Here is a 17,127-nt window from a genome sequence, read left to right on the forward strand (position 1 = left end):
AAAAAAAAAAAAAAAAAAAAAGCTGTGTTTTTTCCTCTTTAGAGCAATAACTGACACAGATGAAATGAGTAGTCAAGTTTTATAGGGAGAAGTCATACATTTTATTACACCAGTTGGTACATTTCTGAAAAGCAAAGAGAAAAGCCATGACATCCTTGAAACTTTATTTGAGAGAAACAAAAGTTTAGACACAAAGAGTCTTGGTTGCTGTTGCTTTCTTTCCCCAGCTATATCATTTGGCCCAATAGAATTTCTCTTCTGCAAACATTGTCTGCTTATATCCTTATGTTATGAAAGCTAGAACAACTCTGCAAAATTGCATGGCATGGATTTATATCCTTCCATGTCTTGCTACCACTGTATACAGATTAATTTAGCTTGGTGATGACCTAAACACTCCCCTCCTTCCTAGTTTTCCACATCAATGATCTCCAGAGTTGCACTTTGGAATTCAATGTTCCTGGTACTGTAGCATTTAAACTAAAAGTCCTACCCCTAATGTTTCACAAGAAAATGAATGAAGTGACATAGTGAGTGACTGGGGAAGAACTCATAAGTAGGAGCTAACTTTCAAATTCCTGCCAGGTTGAATTTGGATTATGCCTTGCTGCCTGGGGATTTATATGCCTTCAGATGAATGTCTAACTTCACTCTGATTCCTATTGATCTTTTTAGACCTTCAGGTTGTTTTGTGACAATAAGCTCCACATGCAACTTATTCTATTTAAAAATCACTTTTGATCAGTTTTGATCTTATTGCCTTTCTGTGTCATTTAAGTCTTTAATTCTTGCATTATGAAAGTAGAAAGTGGAGCACCTGAAAATCATTTTTCGGCCCATGGTTTTGTATCTGTTTCTCTTAAAGAGAATATGTTCCTTTTGCTGTCTCTTCCTAAAGAAGCCTTTTAACTGTTAATTCATCTTTCCTACAAGATTTCTTTCTGATTGTTGTTGGCAAGGTAATGATAAGAATTCTTTTCTGTACTCTACCACAATTTTATGGTCAGAAAAATGACATTTTTCCCTGCCTGTGTAGTGCTTTGACTACAGCAGTGTTCAGCAGATCTTACTACTGGGTTTTCCATGAGGGTTTTTTGTTCCGCTCTTTACCTCCACAATAAATTTAGACTTCTTGTCACCAAGCACACTTGGATTTATCAGTATTGAACTTTGCCTTGTGCTCTATCTTCTTCCAGGTCTGTCTGTTCTCCTTGAAACATTTTATCTACTTATTTTTCTGAATAAACTTGTGCATATTTAAGGCTTTTTCCTTCACTTTTCATATACTTTTCCTACATTATTGCTACAGTATGACTCAGCAGTTCCCATTATGTTAACCCATTATTAGTCTTTAACTTTTATTAACCTTTTTGAACATTTAGCCTTAAAATTTCTTTTTCCTTGTTTGTTTTGAATGACAAAAAAATTTATTTCTCTCTTACTTATTTCTGACTTTATTTAGCTGGTACACACCTCCCTGGGACCTACCAAATGTGGCATATGTAATCCTGTATGACTTGGAGAGCAGTAACTTTAAGAAGTCTTTGAGGAGGAAGAATTGGAGAATTGCACACTTGTCAGCCTTGACTCTGGTCTGGAATAGCCATGGAACATATATTCTTTGAATCCATTTCCACACATGCGGGTTTCTTCAGTCACAGTATAATCTTGTCTTCCTTCAATGGCAGCCTGGAATTTTTGTCAGTCTTTCTAAGGCTGATCTTGCTTTATTCTGTGCACAGAGGTGAATATACCTTTTTAAAGTTCCATCCCATTTAAGATTCAAATTCAAGGTTAGATTCTTTTCATCTAAACAGAACTCCTCAATCCTCAGCAACTTCTGTTTTATGGTCTCCTAGTCTGAAAGTATGATCTTACTTTCCTACACCTGGATATGATTTTATCATTGACTATTCAAATGTTCTTTCAATGAGTTAGAAGTGAGATCACTCCGTCCTCATATCATTGTTCATCACACTATGAATGTTTGCCTTAACCATTAATTAATCATAAAAGGTTTTCCTTGCAATCACCAATGAAAAGGCTTAATACTCTTAGACCTGAATTTTTAGATCCTTGTAAGGGTTTCCTTTGAAACAACTCTCTAAAGAGTAGTTAGTTGGTTTTGTATGCACTGCAAAAGTGTTTTATTGCCATAGTACAGCTCCATACATTTTTCAAAAGAAAGCATCATGTCATATTAAATCAAATATCCATAAAAGGCTGTTACAGCTGTTCTCTTAAATTCATCAGTCCTTGGGGCAACTTTGGCCAGAGTGTGAAGCTGTCTATAGGGATGGCAACATTACAGTACTTGTCAGAGTGATGACACTTTATAGAACTTTGAAAAACCCAGTTTAATTACTTCCTTCCAACCTGCTGTGATTATGCAAGAATCAAACTGAGAAATCAGCTGTTACAATTATTTAGCATCATAAGCTGAGACTCAGCTGAGACTCTGTAAGGACTGTGCAATGCCTTCTTTTGGGGGTGTCCTTTGCTCCTTGCTGCTAAGACTGGGGACTTGACTGAAGCACATTGTACTTCTGCACTGGGCAGCTGTGTTTTCCTTCCCATTAAAAGATTGACAGGACAGTGGTAGTAGAGGGAATACAAACTGGTCTCAAATGGTATAGAATCAGCATTACTGGGCACTGGAATGCTGCAAGCTTACTTGGCTGCCAGGCTGACCAGCTCACGAGTGATGACATTCCAGAGAAACATCACCATTTTTGTCCTGGGAATCAATCCCAAAGATACTCCCTCTCACCTCCAAGCAGTACCTGTCACATACATCTCATCCATTTTGGGAATACAGCCCAAAGAAGGAGGACAAGTGGTGACTCCAAGCACAGGTGGGTACTTTCCTGCCTGTGTTAGTTTCATTGCCTGACACATCAGGAAGCACACTCCCCCACAGTGAATGTTTACAAGATTAGGTTCTCAAGCCCTACTGCTTTGCCTTTGACTTCACATCTCAGTAATGAGTAGTTCCACAGTGGCCATAATGCATAACATTTTGATAATAACAGCACATGTATCATTAGGCTTCCTACTTGCAGTATTTGTCATAATCCTTAAATCACATTTCTTAAATAAAACCTGGCAATAGATAATTTCAGGCTTTTATGTCAGAAGTGCACAAAAAGCTATAGTTCTTTCAGCACTTGGGTTTGGCTTCTTTCCCTGAGCTCTCTTTTAATATTTTGAGAGGTAAAGCATTCATATAAAACAGTGACACGGCTGTCAGTTAACTTTTAATGTATTTTAATGGAGAGAGGTAGAAATGCATCACTGAATAAAAAGACTTTCGTTGAAGAACTGTAGGCCCAAGGTGAATGTGCAACACCCCATTACACCAGTGATAAATAAAATATGTAGAAATATTAAAAAGAAGCAGAGATATGAAAAAGGTCTGCTAGATCAAGTACTTGGGGAAATACAGATAACAACTAGAAAATATATTAATGGTGCACCTATCATCTCTGAAGACAATGCATGACAATGGAAAGCAAGATAATAAAAAAGTAGATTTATTTCTCACAGTAACAAGTTCTGCTGCACTTCTACTTAAATTAATAGTTTACAGTTAATCCAGACACGATAATTTAACTGCAAAACTGCATTACAGGGGTTTGAGTGCTGCACTTGACATAGAAATGTAAGATATTTTTAGTTCTGAGCTATAAAAGGAAAGTGCAAATATAGTAAGTCTGCAACTGAACTAAGTCTGAACCACAACAGCTTTTCAGGCTGCAAATCCTTCCAGTTTTGTCTGGCAGAAAAGGCGCTGACTGCTGGAAGACTCGGGGCAAGCCTAAGACTGTAACATTGGCCATGACATGCAGTCATTCTATATAGATCAAAGTTTTCAGGGGTTGAGAGTGCATTGACATTCTATTTGGACCTAATTTAATTTATTAATAGGAATAGGTTGCCCAGGGAGTTTGGAGAGTTACCATCCCTGGAGGGGTTCAAGCAGTATCTGGGTGTGGCGCTGGGTGATGTGGTTTAGTAGTTTAGGGGTTGCAGGGCCAGTGATGGGTTAATGGTTGGACTGGACGATATTACAGATCTCCTCCAACTTTGATAATTCCATGGTTTTATGATTCTTTTTTGTTTTATTTTTGTTATATCTACCCCAATTACATAAGTACAAAAGAATAATTTCTTCAGGGAGAGAAATTTAGACAGCACACAGAGGGGTTAATATGTTCATACATTTATATGCCCTTAAAAAGACCAAGGAAGACAGCATAGCAGATTTATTTCTGCACATCCAACATCTTTGTTGGAAAATCCTGTTATTCTCAATGCTCAGGGAACTTCCCTAGAAAACATATTAGTGCTATTACTAAGGTTTACAGAGCTGATGCCCTAATCTGGAAGGAAAATAATGAGGTTATGTGATAATAGGGTGTAAGTAACTTTGGAAATAATCAGTCTTACTGGTCTGGAGCAATAATTATCAACTGCAATACAGAAGTTTTTCTTTCAACAAACTTAAGCAATTGAGAAGCTCATAATTCCCTAGTTACCCTAGAGGGATATATCCATGTCTTTTGTAAAATTCTGCTATGACTAGGAGGTTCATAAGCTATGCTAAGCATGAAATAATAAAAAGGTATTAGTGACACAATTCAGTGTCAATCTATCTGCCCTGGTAAAAAAAGGAAGGTGTACAGATATTTGTTGAAACAGGTAGTTCTTTTGGTGAATCTGTACCTAATTTAGTTGACCTGGGAGAATGACACATATGCAACTGCCCACTGGAAAAGGACTGCTCACTATAAATAATTTTAGGAAATTGAGGAATGAAATAAGCATATGTTAATGTCTTGGAGTATTAAGGCAGTAAGCACAAGATTCTGTTGTCCCTCAGTGCCTCAAGGACTCAAGCAATGACCTTTACCTTGCTGGCCAGACTGCCCACAGCCTTCATAGACTGTCCCATGTTTGCATGGACCCATCCGGGCATCGAGTCAACTCCTGGCCCTGCACAGGATACCCCAAAGACCACACAAGGTGCCTGAGATTGTCCAAACACTCTGATGGGCTTGGTGCTGTGTCTGCTTCCATGGGGAGCCTCTTTCATTTCTTAGTTGTTTTCTCTCAGATATAAAGATTGTATGATATTCTAACACTCATCATAATGTAATTATCTATTTAATTATCTATATAATTATCTATTCCAGCAAAAGATCCCATGTTTTCAGTTGTAGGCTACATCTTAAATGTTTTTAACAAAAAACAAAGCAAGGCATAAACACTTCAGAGTAACAAGAACAGAAACACTCCTAAATATCATAGATTTGATAAGTACTACAGGGGGTTAGGAAAAATTTCCAGCATACATTAGAATAAGGATTCCTCATTTTTCTAAGGATGTTTTTGCAACACATCCATTTTATGAGAGGATCTTGAAACACTAAACAAACTGATTAAGAGTTATTTTTATTTTGCAGCTGGAGAAACTGAGGAACTGCCAAATTTGACCCTTACCCAAAGTTACACAGTAAAGCAGTGGAGACAACTGTAAGAAAAGCCAATTTTATTCCCTATAAATCTGTATCTAAATTTACCTACATTCTACCACAATGTTTATCTGGAAAATAATTGTTGGCACAATAAGTAACAATCAGCATTGGAGCAGCTGTAGTGTTAACAATTGTTGTTCCACAGAAAGTAAGGATTTAAAAGACATTTGTTAGCCAGTTCATCCTACAAATTACAGCAGTGCATATGCACCTTCATAAAATTCCACTATAGCTTAGAGGACACATACTAATATTTATTATAGCTATTAGGCTTCATAATTTTGAGAAATGTGAAAATCAAGATATTGATCTGTGGTACTAAAATAACTGAGTTACTACACGAGTTAAATCTTGATTTTCTTCTGATGATAGAAGTTCATTTAGAGTGGAAAATACTTAATCCCTGCTTGTCATGATGTTTAGCTAATTATTGCGTTATTAAATAGCGACTCAGCCAGAAAGGTTCATTTGTTTCTTCCTTCTCAACTGGAAGAACTTGAAAGCTTATGCAATGAGAAAGTGAAAGTTGGAACCTTCTTCTCAGCACCCCATTCTTTGCTACTCACATTTCCCAACACGGGAGAGAGATGTATTTCCTTCAAGGAAGGAAGGAACGTTTAAGATGTGAATGAATGCAAATACGAGAAAAGCAGGAAATCAATCAGAGCTGTCAATACACAATTTATAGAGCTGCAACACTGCTGGGGTAATATCAGTCAGAGATGGAATCACTTGTAAAAGGAATTCCTGCAGACCTGAGCTCAGAAATGAGGCATTAACCGTGTTAGCACCCAGCATTTGTTCTGAAGGCCTGGTTGAAGTATGAAGCCTCTTTCCTTCCTAGGTTGCTTCCTGCAATGTTAGTTTCTACACCCCAGAACAATTATGAGCAATACACAAAAAAGCTGCCAGTAGCTTGTGAGTGGAACAGTCTTACTTCTTTTTGCCCTTGCCTATTTCCAACATAAATAAACACATAAATAATAATTTGCCAACAGCTTCCCTCCTGCTGTAGGGAAATGTCTCATATTTGGTTGGAATAATTAACAGGCATTTTGTTATTTTCTACCACCATATGCTGCTTTTTTGCTCTATTTTTGCAACTCCTCAGACCAGCTCCCAGTTTTGTAGCACTGGGAGTTGAATGGCAGATTGGTTGTGGAAGGTGTGTAGAGAAAGGGGGAAAGGGGGAAAGGAAATCTTATACACTTCCACCTTAACACTGGAAGGAGAACTTGAGGCTGCAAAGGTCAGCTTTTGTAGCTATCAATGAAGTAAAAAGCCATTTACTTTTAACTAGGGACTGAGTAGCTCAACAAAAGAGCCAAACTAATTTTGTTTTAATTATTTATTGTGTTCCAATTCTCATGACTGATTCTGCTTTAATTGTATTTTTAATTAACTGCATTGATTACAATGGACTGTACCCTCATGGAACTGCTGGCTAGTTTAACTTCCATTTTGTTTTACTACAACATCAAAAAAAGGAAGCAAGAGAAGACAGGTTTATCCAGGGTCTTTTTTGCATTTTGCTGGTGAATATGGGCACTTATGAAGTTAATTTTATTAGGATTTTGTTAGCAATGTGTTACTCCATGTAAATTTTTTAGCAATTTGTTACTCCACGAGTAACTGCTTTTTCAGGGGTTGCAATATGGTAGTTGTGTTTCCTCCTATGATAACTGGGCAATATTTTATCTTCTCCTGCTGCTTGGGGATTGGCTGGGTGGGAGTGGCAGGAGAAAAGTTCTTGGCACAGTGCTGCCTCCATCTCTGCTCAGCTGGCATCCCATTGTGGGGCTGGGGGCTCCCCTGGCTCTGCCAGGTCAGTCAGGGGACACCGGGGACAGCTCTGGCCCCATGCCCTGGGCACCTTCCTGTGCCACCAAGTTCTGCTCATGCCCTCCAGCCTCTGAATGGACTGCTGCTCCTCTGAATTTGCTGCTCTCTTAGCAGCACTCCCAGTTTTCCCCTTGCAAGGGTATGAATCAGCTCTGAGTCTCCAGAAACAGGACGTGCCTGGTGCTGGCTGTGCGCTCGCGGCCCCGCGCAGCATCGCACGCGGAGCGAGCTCTGCCTGGCTGCTGCAGAAATAAGCGATTGTGAACCAGCTTTGGAACCCTCAATAGCTGCTTATTTTAGCTGTGTTCACACAGCGGGTTTTTGTTACTGGAGTTATCCAGGGAATAGCTGCTCTTTGGGGAAAATATCTCTTCCTTTTTAAGGGAGTAAGTGTAGCTCTGTGAAAAGGCCTGGTATTTATTCCTCATTTTCTTTTGTTTAAAATGATCTCTCTATCCAAGCAGGGAGCAGAGGGCTGAGACTGCCAAGAATGATCCCTGATCATTCTTGCCCAACTGACATCAAATATTAATGCAAACAGCTCCTAAGCCGGACAGATACAGATGTGATTGGAATAATTTTAGTTTGTTTTTGCAGGTATTGAATTTACTGTCAGAAATTGGCAGCTGTTGGCCAACAGTGTCACAACAGAATGCTCTGCAGTCTAGGAGACTACAGCCTAGGAGATGGTTGTTCAGCAATAGGTGCTCCAGCACTGGTTTATCCAGCTCCCCTGGGTTCCTTCAACGTTAAGTTGCAAGGAAGATTTGGAAATTCCCTTTTGGTAGTGAAAAAGGAAAGGGAGTTGGATGCAGATACAGTGATGATTTGAGGCATGGAGACAACAGTGTGATCTTTAAACGGTTTCTGTCCATTCTAGGTACTGTGTAAGTGTGACACAGAAAAATCAGTTGAAGGCTTTTCAACTAAGAGTGAATTTCAGTACAGCAAAGGTTTCTTTAAACTTGAAAAGTAGCTGCTTACTTTTGGGAAATCAGCATTTTTGGAATTTCAAAAGCATCCTCTCAAGAGTTTTACACCAGGTCATAAACACATTACTGTAGTTTCCAGTTCAGATAAAGAAGCAGAATTGCATGTTTTTTTACTCTCTGTTGATAGAAAGAAAGGCACTGCTTGCTAATAACAAATAGTTTTGGTACCCCTGAGACCCTGCTCACAACTAAGGATCATGAATTATCTCTCAATAAGATTTTCCAATCAGTTTTGCCTCTGCCTTTTAATATTTACCCCCTTATCTTCCCAGCTTAATTTCGAGAATATCATGTTTTAAATTAAAGATTTATGGCACCTACTTCTTCTTCCTTATCCACAAGATGTCTTTTCCTGTCACCTAAACCTCCTGTCACTGAAGAGTTTAATCTAAGAAGGTCAAAATTTAAGCTGCTTTACAAAGATGAAATTGTTGAAACAAATGCTTGAGCTAGTCAGTGAAAATAAAATTTTTTGAGTTTTATGAAAAAAAGAAGTATTTTATAAATATAAAATAGGTTCCCAAATGGGGTCCTGCTTCTCCTTATCTGATCTGAGGTCAAAAGCAACAGTTTCTGATATTCTGAGACATGAGTTATGCTGTTGGAGCAGCTAGGCTTAATTTATGGGACCCACATTTAGTATAAAATCCTTTTAAACCACCCCATAATTCATAAAGTTTCTGTTCTTTGAATTTGTTGGGTTCAAAGTTTTAATGATATGTTTTCTGATGGGAGGCTAAAACCCATGGCTCACCAAGCCTACACAGGAAACAGAGTAATGCAAATGCAGCTTTGGCAGATTAATGTAATTCTGATTATCTCTTTTCTGTCCTCAAAATGCTTGCTGTGGTGGGTTCATATTAATAAGTATACTTTTATTTTACTCCAGTTAGATGTTAGAACACAGTGGGAGTACTGGAGCAAAGTTCCATCCATCTATGTTTCTATTAATTGCATGCAGTACATCACTGAGCAGAATTTTAATAGAGCTGAAAACCTTACAGTGAGTGGGGAAAAATATCAGTCCCTCACAAGTGAAAATTTAAATCAGGGCAACCTCTGGCTCTGGGCAGTGCCTTGCACTTTAATCTTTTCTTGTTAGAGTTCAGAGATTTTCACTGTGTGGACCAGGAAAGTAGTTATGTTAAGTATTGCATGTGGCTGTGTGAGAGTCACTGCATTCCTAGTCTTTGCTTTTATGATCTACCACAGCCACGCTATGGCAGGGCAAAACCCCACATTTTGTAAACATGACAAACGCAGTCTGCTGGATGAAGGAAGAAATGAAAAATGAGTTGAAGCACCTTAAAATCTTTGTCATAAATTACACTTGTAGACCTAAGCTGGATCAGAAAAGAGAGATCTATTAATCTTTTCTACCTCTTGCTCTTTCACCTTCCCTTGCCTGGCTTTGCAGTTTCCAGGCATCTCTGCTTATGGCAATTCTCCTAAGGCTGTTGTAGCTTCCCTTACTCTGAAAGTACTATTTGTTTTTAAAGGCATCCAGAGATTAAGAGTACAACTGAGGAGTATTTTTCAAACTCAAAGGAAGGGGAAAAGTCATGTTAACAAAAATCACTGGGAAAGGAACACTAAATGTTTCTGATTGCAAATTTTGCTTTCCTGTTACATGTGCCAAAAGATACCAAAATCAGTGTGAACTGCATGGGCTCAGGATTTTTCTCTGTTTGAGTAGCTGCCCCTCTGAAAGCAAATAGTAGCTTTGGCTGGAAAATGATTCTGTTTTCTGGCTGGAGCTCTGAATCTTGTGCAGAAATTCACCATTGTAATATTTGGGTTGTTTTCCTTTATACAAATATCTTCCTCCTGACTCACTTGCTGCTCTCCTTCTCTAAAAAAGAAGGGGTGGGAGGGCAGAAAAGCGAGGACAACTGAATTAAAACCCCTAACTATAAAAATGCAGGCTTTATGGTGAAACACATAATTTCATTGAAAACACATTCTTGCTATTGGGAAGTAGCTCAGACTGTCTATTTTAGCCTGTCTTGAATAAATATCTTATTCTTTTGAGCACTGGCTTATGGATGTCTATGCTCTGTGAAGAAGATTTTTATCTAATTTGTATTTGATGAGCTGGGAAGCTGTAAATGACCATATGCGTCATCTTGGGAGCGTTGTAGCTTTATGCAGTGTTGGACGAGACGAAGGATCCATTAGTGACCCAACGGAGGTGTTTTAGAGCAGGCAAGGAGAACTCTCTAAACACCATCTGCTCATTCTGTTGCTTGTAAAACGATGTCACATCTGCTGCTCTAAAAACATTATGCTGATCTCTCCTACAGTACACGGCTGCTGCGCTCCTCAGCTCTGGAAAAAGGAGTCAGTGCCACAGTACTGGGACAAGAGGTGTTAACTATGGATGAAATTGCACATGGCCTGCTTGGCTTCTCTATCTTGTGACTGAACCATAAATGTCACAGGAAAAAAAAAATGAAATTAAGGAGAGGATTCAGCACTCCGCATTTAACTGGTGAAGCTGGTTAAATACTTTGACTGTTAGTCTTTGCTGAGCTACATCTTGCCCCAGCTTGGCTGCTGCTGGTATAACTAATACTATTGCATGCTTCAAGCCTAACATGGCTAAGTGTTCTCAGAGATTGAGAAGATATTTGAGATAGCTTCACTGGTGGAAAATGAAATTTGTCTTTGATTTCAGATGAAATGAGCTCAGAAGGTGCTACCATTTTCTTTGGCCATCAGATTATATAGCTTAGACTATTTGGCTGCCTAACACCTAGGAGGTGTTATAAAGCTGATTTACCTACCCTGGAAGCTCCCAGTGTGCACACTGTTGTACACATTTGCAATACTACTCATTACTACTATACTCAGAGTGATCATTTCATAATAGTGGTGCATAGGAAAACAGCATTGGTATCAGAGGAGAGAGGTGATATAATGATGCAATAGAAATCCTTGGAAATACCAAGAAACAGCAGCCACAGATAATGAAATATTTAGTATTTGTCTTTCCACACCCAGATGCAATTGTTAGGACCTGAGATTCTTTTACAGTATTGTCAGACACAGAGACTGTTTTCAGGAAGCTGCAGATGCAGGAGAAATAACAGAGTAAAGTTGTTAAGGTGTATGTTGCTTGCAGTTCAGTGTATGCTCACTTCATATAGTAATGAGTTTAAATTAGTAAGTCTTAAAATTGTTTATTTTCCTAGTATCTCTGAATGGTGAAGAAAGTGAACACCATCTTCTGTCAATCAAGATTATGGTAAAGGAATTAAACCATCTATTTTAATATCCATTTTGAGAAAAAAAATTAGGCTACGGACAGCCTGATAGTCACCTCCAGTTTGTGAAGCAGAGGGAAACAAACTGTGCAGTGTCATGTGGAATACCATGGCAAGAAAGAGGCCAGGATGTCAGGGAAGGTGGCCAGGTGACATTTCCCACTGCTGTATGAGACTCATAAAAGTCTCTAACGTTATGCTCTGGCATGTAGATATCATGTTCAAGAGCCGAAGCATCTGATGTATTTCAATTTCTTGCTTTCCTCTGATAACCTAGAGATACCACAACTTCTCTATTGAGGGTAGTTCTACATTGACCCATCTGTCTGAAAGAGCAGGAACAGACCAGAAAATAGGACACTGGAAGGCTTTTCAGGTGTTTGGCTACTGGCTTGATCACTGACCTGGGCAAAGCACCTCATTACCTTTTCCTTCTGGTCCCACCTCTTCCTATTTCTCTTTTAGCATATTGCATGCATGAGTCAGTGAAACAATATATACTTTCCATTATAATGTATCTGAACCCAAATCTTACTTGTAAACATCACTGTACTGTAAATAGAAATGAAATTTGGTATTCATCCAAGAACAAAGCAAATGCCTATTTTTACATCATGATGGCAGGTTGGAAGGGCTGAAAGAGGACACAAAACTTTGTATAAAAGAGCTTTGACCTAGAGCAACAAAATCTTGTCTGCTCTTTCAGCAAGATTCTCTTAGTACTCAGGTGCCCTAGAAAATGAGAACCTAGAAACTGCCCTAGAAACTTTCCTTTAGAATGGGAGATTGGTTGCATTTTCTACTGCTGTGGAATTCTACCACAGCTTTTGCATGACAGTCTTCCTATATTCTTACAGATTTCATAGTTCTCACAGAATATTCTGAGTGGGAAGGGAATCACAAGGATCTTTGAGTTCAACTCTTAAGAGAATAGCCCATATGGGGATCAAACCCCTTCATGCCTGTGAAGTTCAGGTGTGTGAGGCTGTGATTTCTAAAGATGCTTGTGCACCTCAAGGAGCCATCCCTGTGCTAAGGCATTTGCCTTGCAAGAGAACCTGTAATGAACAGGAGGAGTCCTCATGGGTAACAAATAGTAATCGAGCAGAAATTAATATAATTTTCCTTGTTTGTTTTAATGTCTGTGACACTGTGCTTCAGTGGCTACCTACAGGGTTCCTTAGGAATTAAGCAGCCTACCTGGATTAGAGATAAAGATGAATCTTTGAATCTTCTCAATATCCTATATATATGTCTACTCTGGTTATATTTCTTCTTTACAATAGCTATTGTAATAATGACTTCTTGTGAGAGGAATGAAAAAGTGTTATTCTACCTTGTGCTTCATTCATCTGCATTTTATAAAGATGTCATCCTTTGTAGCAGGCAATTGCCCCCTTCTGTCTCGAGGGAGATAGAAATTAAATCCTTTAGGGCATACATTGCTTGAAATCAGAGTAAGAATGAATACTTTCTTTTCAGCTGGTTTTGGTAAGGCTACAGGAGGGAATTGAATTGCTTATATGGGGTCAAAGTTTGGCCCTTGAGACTAAATCACACATGAGGGAGTGACAGCACAATGACTCTCCAGGTGGCTGAAACACCAGTCTGAGCCAGGTGATGTCTAGGAAATAAGCAATTGCCATTGCATCTATCGTCACTGGTGCAGGTTTGCATGTCCAGCAAATTATTCTCAGACTTAAACTTGAGCAAAATGAAATGCAAGGTCCTATGTCTGGATCAGAGCAATCCCAGGCAGGGATTGGGCAAAGAACTGATTGAGAGCAACCCTGCGAGAAAAGCTTGGGGGTGATGGTTGATAAAAACTCACTAGGAGCTAGCAAAGTGTGCTCACAGCCCAGAAAAAGAACCATGTCCCAAGCTGCATCCAAAGGAGTGTGGGCAGCAGGACAAGGAGGGGATTCTGCCCCTCTGTTCTGCCCTTGTGAAACCCCACCAGAGTGCTGCATCCAGCTCTGGTGTGCCCATAAGAACATAGAACTGTTGGAGCAAGTCTAGAGGGGAACATGAAGATGAAAAAAGGACTGGAGCACCTTTTTCTACAAAGACAGGCTGAGGCAACTGTGGCTGTTTAGCCTGGAGAAGAGAAGGTTGCATGGAGAGCTCACAGCAACCTAACAGCAACTGAAGGGACTACAGGAAAGCTGGAGAGGGACTCATTGTCAGCTGCACTGATAGTACAAGGAATACAGGATACAAACCAAAAGAGTGGAAATTTATTTTAGATACTAGGAAGAACTTCTTCACTGTGAGGGTGGTGAAACACTGAAATAGGTTGCCCAGAGAGTCTGTCAATGCCTCAACCCTGCCAGTGTTCAAGGCTGAGTCGGGTAAAGTCTTGAGCAATGTGGTTTAGTGGAAGTGTCCCTGCCCATGGTCGGGGGGACTGGGACTACATGGCCTTTGAGGTCCCTTCCACTCCTTAACATTCTTAGCTCAGCTGGTCAGAGCCTGGTGCTAATAATGCCAAGGTTACAGGTGTGATCCCTGTGTGAGCCTTCACTTAAGAGCTGGACTTGATAATCCTTGTGGATCCGTCTAATGCAGAATATTCTGTAATCCAAATATATTGGGGTGTCTAGGGAATTATTATAAGGATTATAAGAAGTATATGGCTCCATAAGCATGGTAAATTCATGTGGAGCATGGCCAAGTTTCTGCCTCTCACCACCTGCCTTATTCAATCTTAATTTACAGTATGTGAAAGCTTAACTTCCAAAATGTAGAAATGACACTATTCCAACCCAGTCTTGTTTTCTAAGACAGCCTCTGCAGCTTAGTAAGTAATTTGTATTGATCAAGTTTGCTTATATTTATTTTGTGGGGCAATGACATGGTCTTAGGTGAGAAATGCACTATTCCTTAGGTTATGTCTACATATAGTTGCAATGTTGAAGTCAAAAATTGTTTCTAAGACCTCTTGCACACAGAATGTGTACTACCAGAAGTTAAATGTAAGATGGAAAGATAAAGCTCTTCTGAGAAAGAAGTAGATTTCCTGTGACCAAGAAAAGCCAGTGTCTAATGTTGTGTTACATGGTTCCTCATGTAGCTAAAAGTAGGTATAAAGATGAGACATAGCTGGAAATTTGATCCTCATTTGTGTATTCCTGAAGTTACTGAAATGCCATTTTCACGTTAATTCAAACCCTAAGGTGCTGCAGACTTACTTAGGTCTGAAGTCATAATCCTGTATGATTATTTAATAATTAAATTATAACCTGTATTTTCTTCCTGGAAGAGTAGTATATAAAGATTTCCTGAAGGTATTGGTTAGTTGGAACAAATATATTTGAAATAAAATATGTATTAAAAGACACAGGCTCCTTTCATACCTGGCTTTCTTTGAAACGTACCCTAAGAAAAAAATATTGTTCAGATCCATCCACATTTCTCTCTGTATTGATGTGTCCTTTGATAGACTCTGACAAGCATGTCTTTCCATTGAAAAACCCTTTTGTTAGAACTTAGAAACTTTCCAGTGTGTACAACTCTTTCCAGACATTGCCTGCATTTTTCAGCCCACTGAACTGGTCATATCATTTCAGTCTGGAAGTATGACATAGTCTCAAGTTGCACACCTTCCACTACATTGGTGTGGATTCAGAGGTTTACTTTCATTTAGTTTAGCATCTTCCTTTCCTGCTTGTTTGCCCAGTGACTTCAAATTTAGATCATTATATGGAAATGAAAAATTATTTCATCCTGCTGGCCAGGTTACAAAAATATTTAGACCACACCAAGGTCATGTCCATCTTATTTTGGAATTTCTTCCTAGCTATCACAATTCCCTTTAACTTCAGTCACAATGAAGCATCCTTTTTTTTTTCCTGCTAGCTATCCAGAAATTCCTCTGCATAACTCTACAGTGACTGTTGGTTTTTTTTGGTGAGATTTCATTTCAGCAGCCACTGTTTGCAAACCAGCAAACACTTGCTGCAGAAATGGAATATTTTGAGCAGTTCTGAGAAGTCTAAAAGTTGAAAATCACTTTAGTGGGTTTGGATCCAATCAGCAGTAGTACAGAGGCAGTTGTGGACACCTCAGGGGTCTTCAGAAAACATAATAGACAGGAGAAAATGTCACAGCATTCATCTTCTGAGTCCCATTTTTTTCTATTAGGTGCAGCTTTTTTAACCTCGAATTTTCAGGCATGTTCCTTCATGCTCTTCAGGATGTGTTATTATAACTTTGTTATCCAGTTTTTATATTTAGGTCAATATAATCTTATAATTTCTTTCTCTCAGAGATTATCTTCTGCACACAAATAAGACCTTGGCAACTAAAACATGGAACAGTTTTAGACAATGTTCACTATGAGTATTCAAATGAACATTACATAACCAAGAACTTTTAAAATATCTTTACAATAATGACACCCAAGTCTATACTGTTATCCTTTTGCTCCTTGCTAGGCCTGCTTCAGGTGAGGACTTGACACTAAATAAATTACACCGAAGTCAAAGTTTTTGCATGTAGAAGACATGAATCTGTAGATGAGGCTGAACATGTTTTGCTCTTGTATTTTGCCCTGCCACTCCTTTATTTTCTCATGTTGAGCTCTGCAGTTGAAGGCATTGTTTGTTGAGGTGAAATGTCAGGTACCTACTGTGTTTAATTTAAATGACTAGGCTTAGAGCAGCCTGATGTTTCAGCTGGAGTAGGCTGATGCCTACACTAACTGTGTGGAATTAGAGAGCACTGGCAGTGTTTAGTCAGTCAGCACTCAATCGGTTGGAAGTTTCAATCTGTACATATAATCAAGTCCACTGGAAAAGATGCTCTGACAGATGCTTAATTGAAATTTGAAAAAAGCATATCCTGCCATAGACTCAGACTGAACCCTCTTCAACCCTTTGTAGGACAGCTCTCATTGTGAAGCTGTGACACAACACAGTGTGCAACTTCTCTCTGTTTCATTACCTTTCAGCTCTTCTCCCTCAAGATATCTTTGAGAGATGGCAATTAAAACATCCAAGGACATAAAATCTTAAGCTCATGTTGCTGAAGTTTGAATAAAATTCTTAAGACTGGGATGTTTTCCTATTTGCTGCAGTCCTCTGTGAAATGAAATCACTTTTTGTTTCTTGTTTTTAAACTTGAATAGACTTTTTAAAAATAATGTAGTTGTAATATTTCCTAGTTTAGCAACATCTCTGTACATGGGTATAGTCTTGAGCAATAGTTCCTGGACCTTTATAGCTTTAGTAGAATTGCAAATACTGCTCTGGAGACATACTAACTGTGCCATGCTAGCAAGCAACATTTTCCCTTTACTTTCCTTCATGGGCATAAATACCTTTCCTTCATCCAAAGAAAGAATCTCATAAGAAAAAATTAAAAACATAAATATTTTTTACCAGACTGTAGAACAAAGCTTCAGCTTTTTTCTTTTTTTTTTTTTTTAAACACTATCTGAGTATTTAAACACACTAAGTGAGCATTCTTGTTTGTTGTAGAGATATCTGA

General features: G+C 38.8%; 1 protein-coding gene across 17 annotated transcripts in view; it reads right to left on the reverse strand.

Annotated features, from left to right (window-relative positions):
• Positions 1 to 17,127, reverse strand: part of BEGAIN (brain enriched guanylate kinase associated) — a 159,699-nt gene that overhangs the window by 131,138 nt on the left and 11,434 nt on the right. The window lies entirely within an intron of this gene.

Source organism: Taeniopygia guttata, chromosome 5 (genome assembly GCF_048771995.1).
Source record: "Taeniopygia guttata chromosome 5, bTaeGut7.mat, whole genome shotgun sequence".
In the NCBI taxonomy this organism is placed as follows: domain Eukaryota; kingdom Metazoa; phylum Chordata; class Aves; order Passeriformes; family Estrildidae; genus Taeniopygia; species Taeniopygia guttata.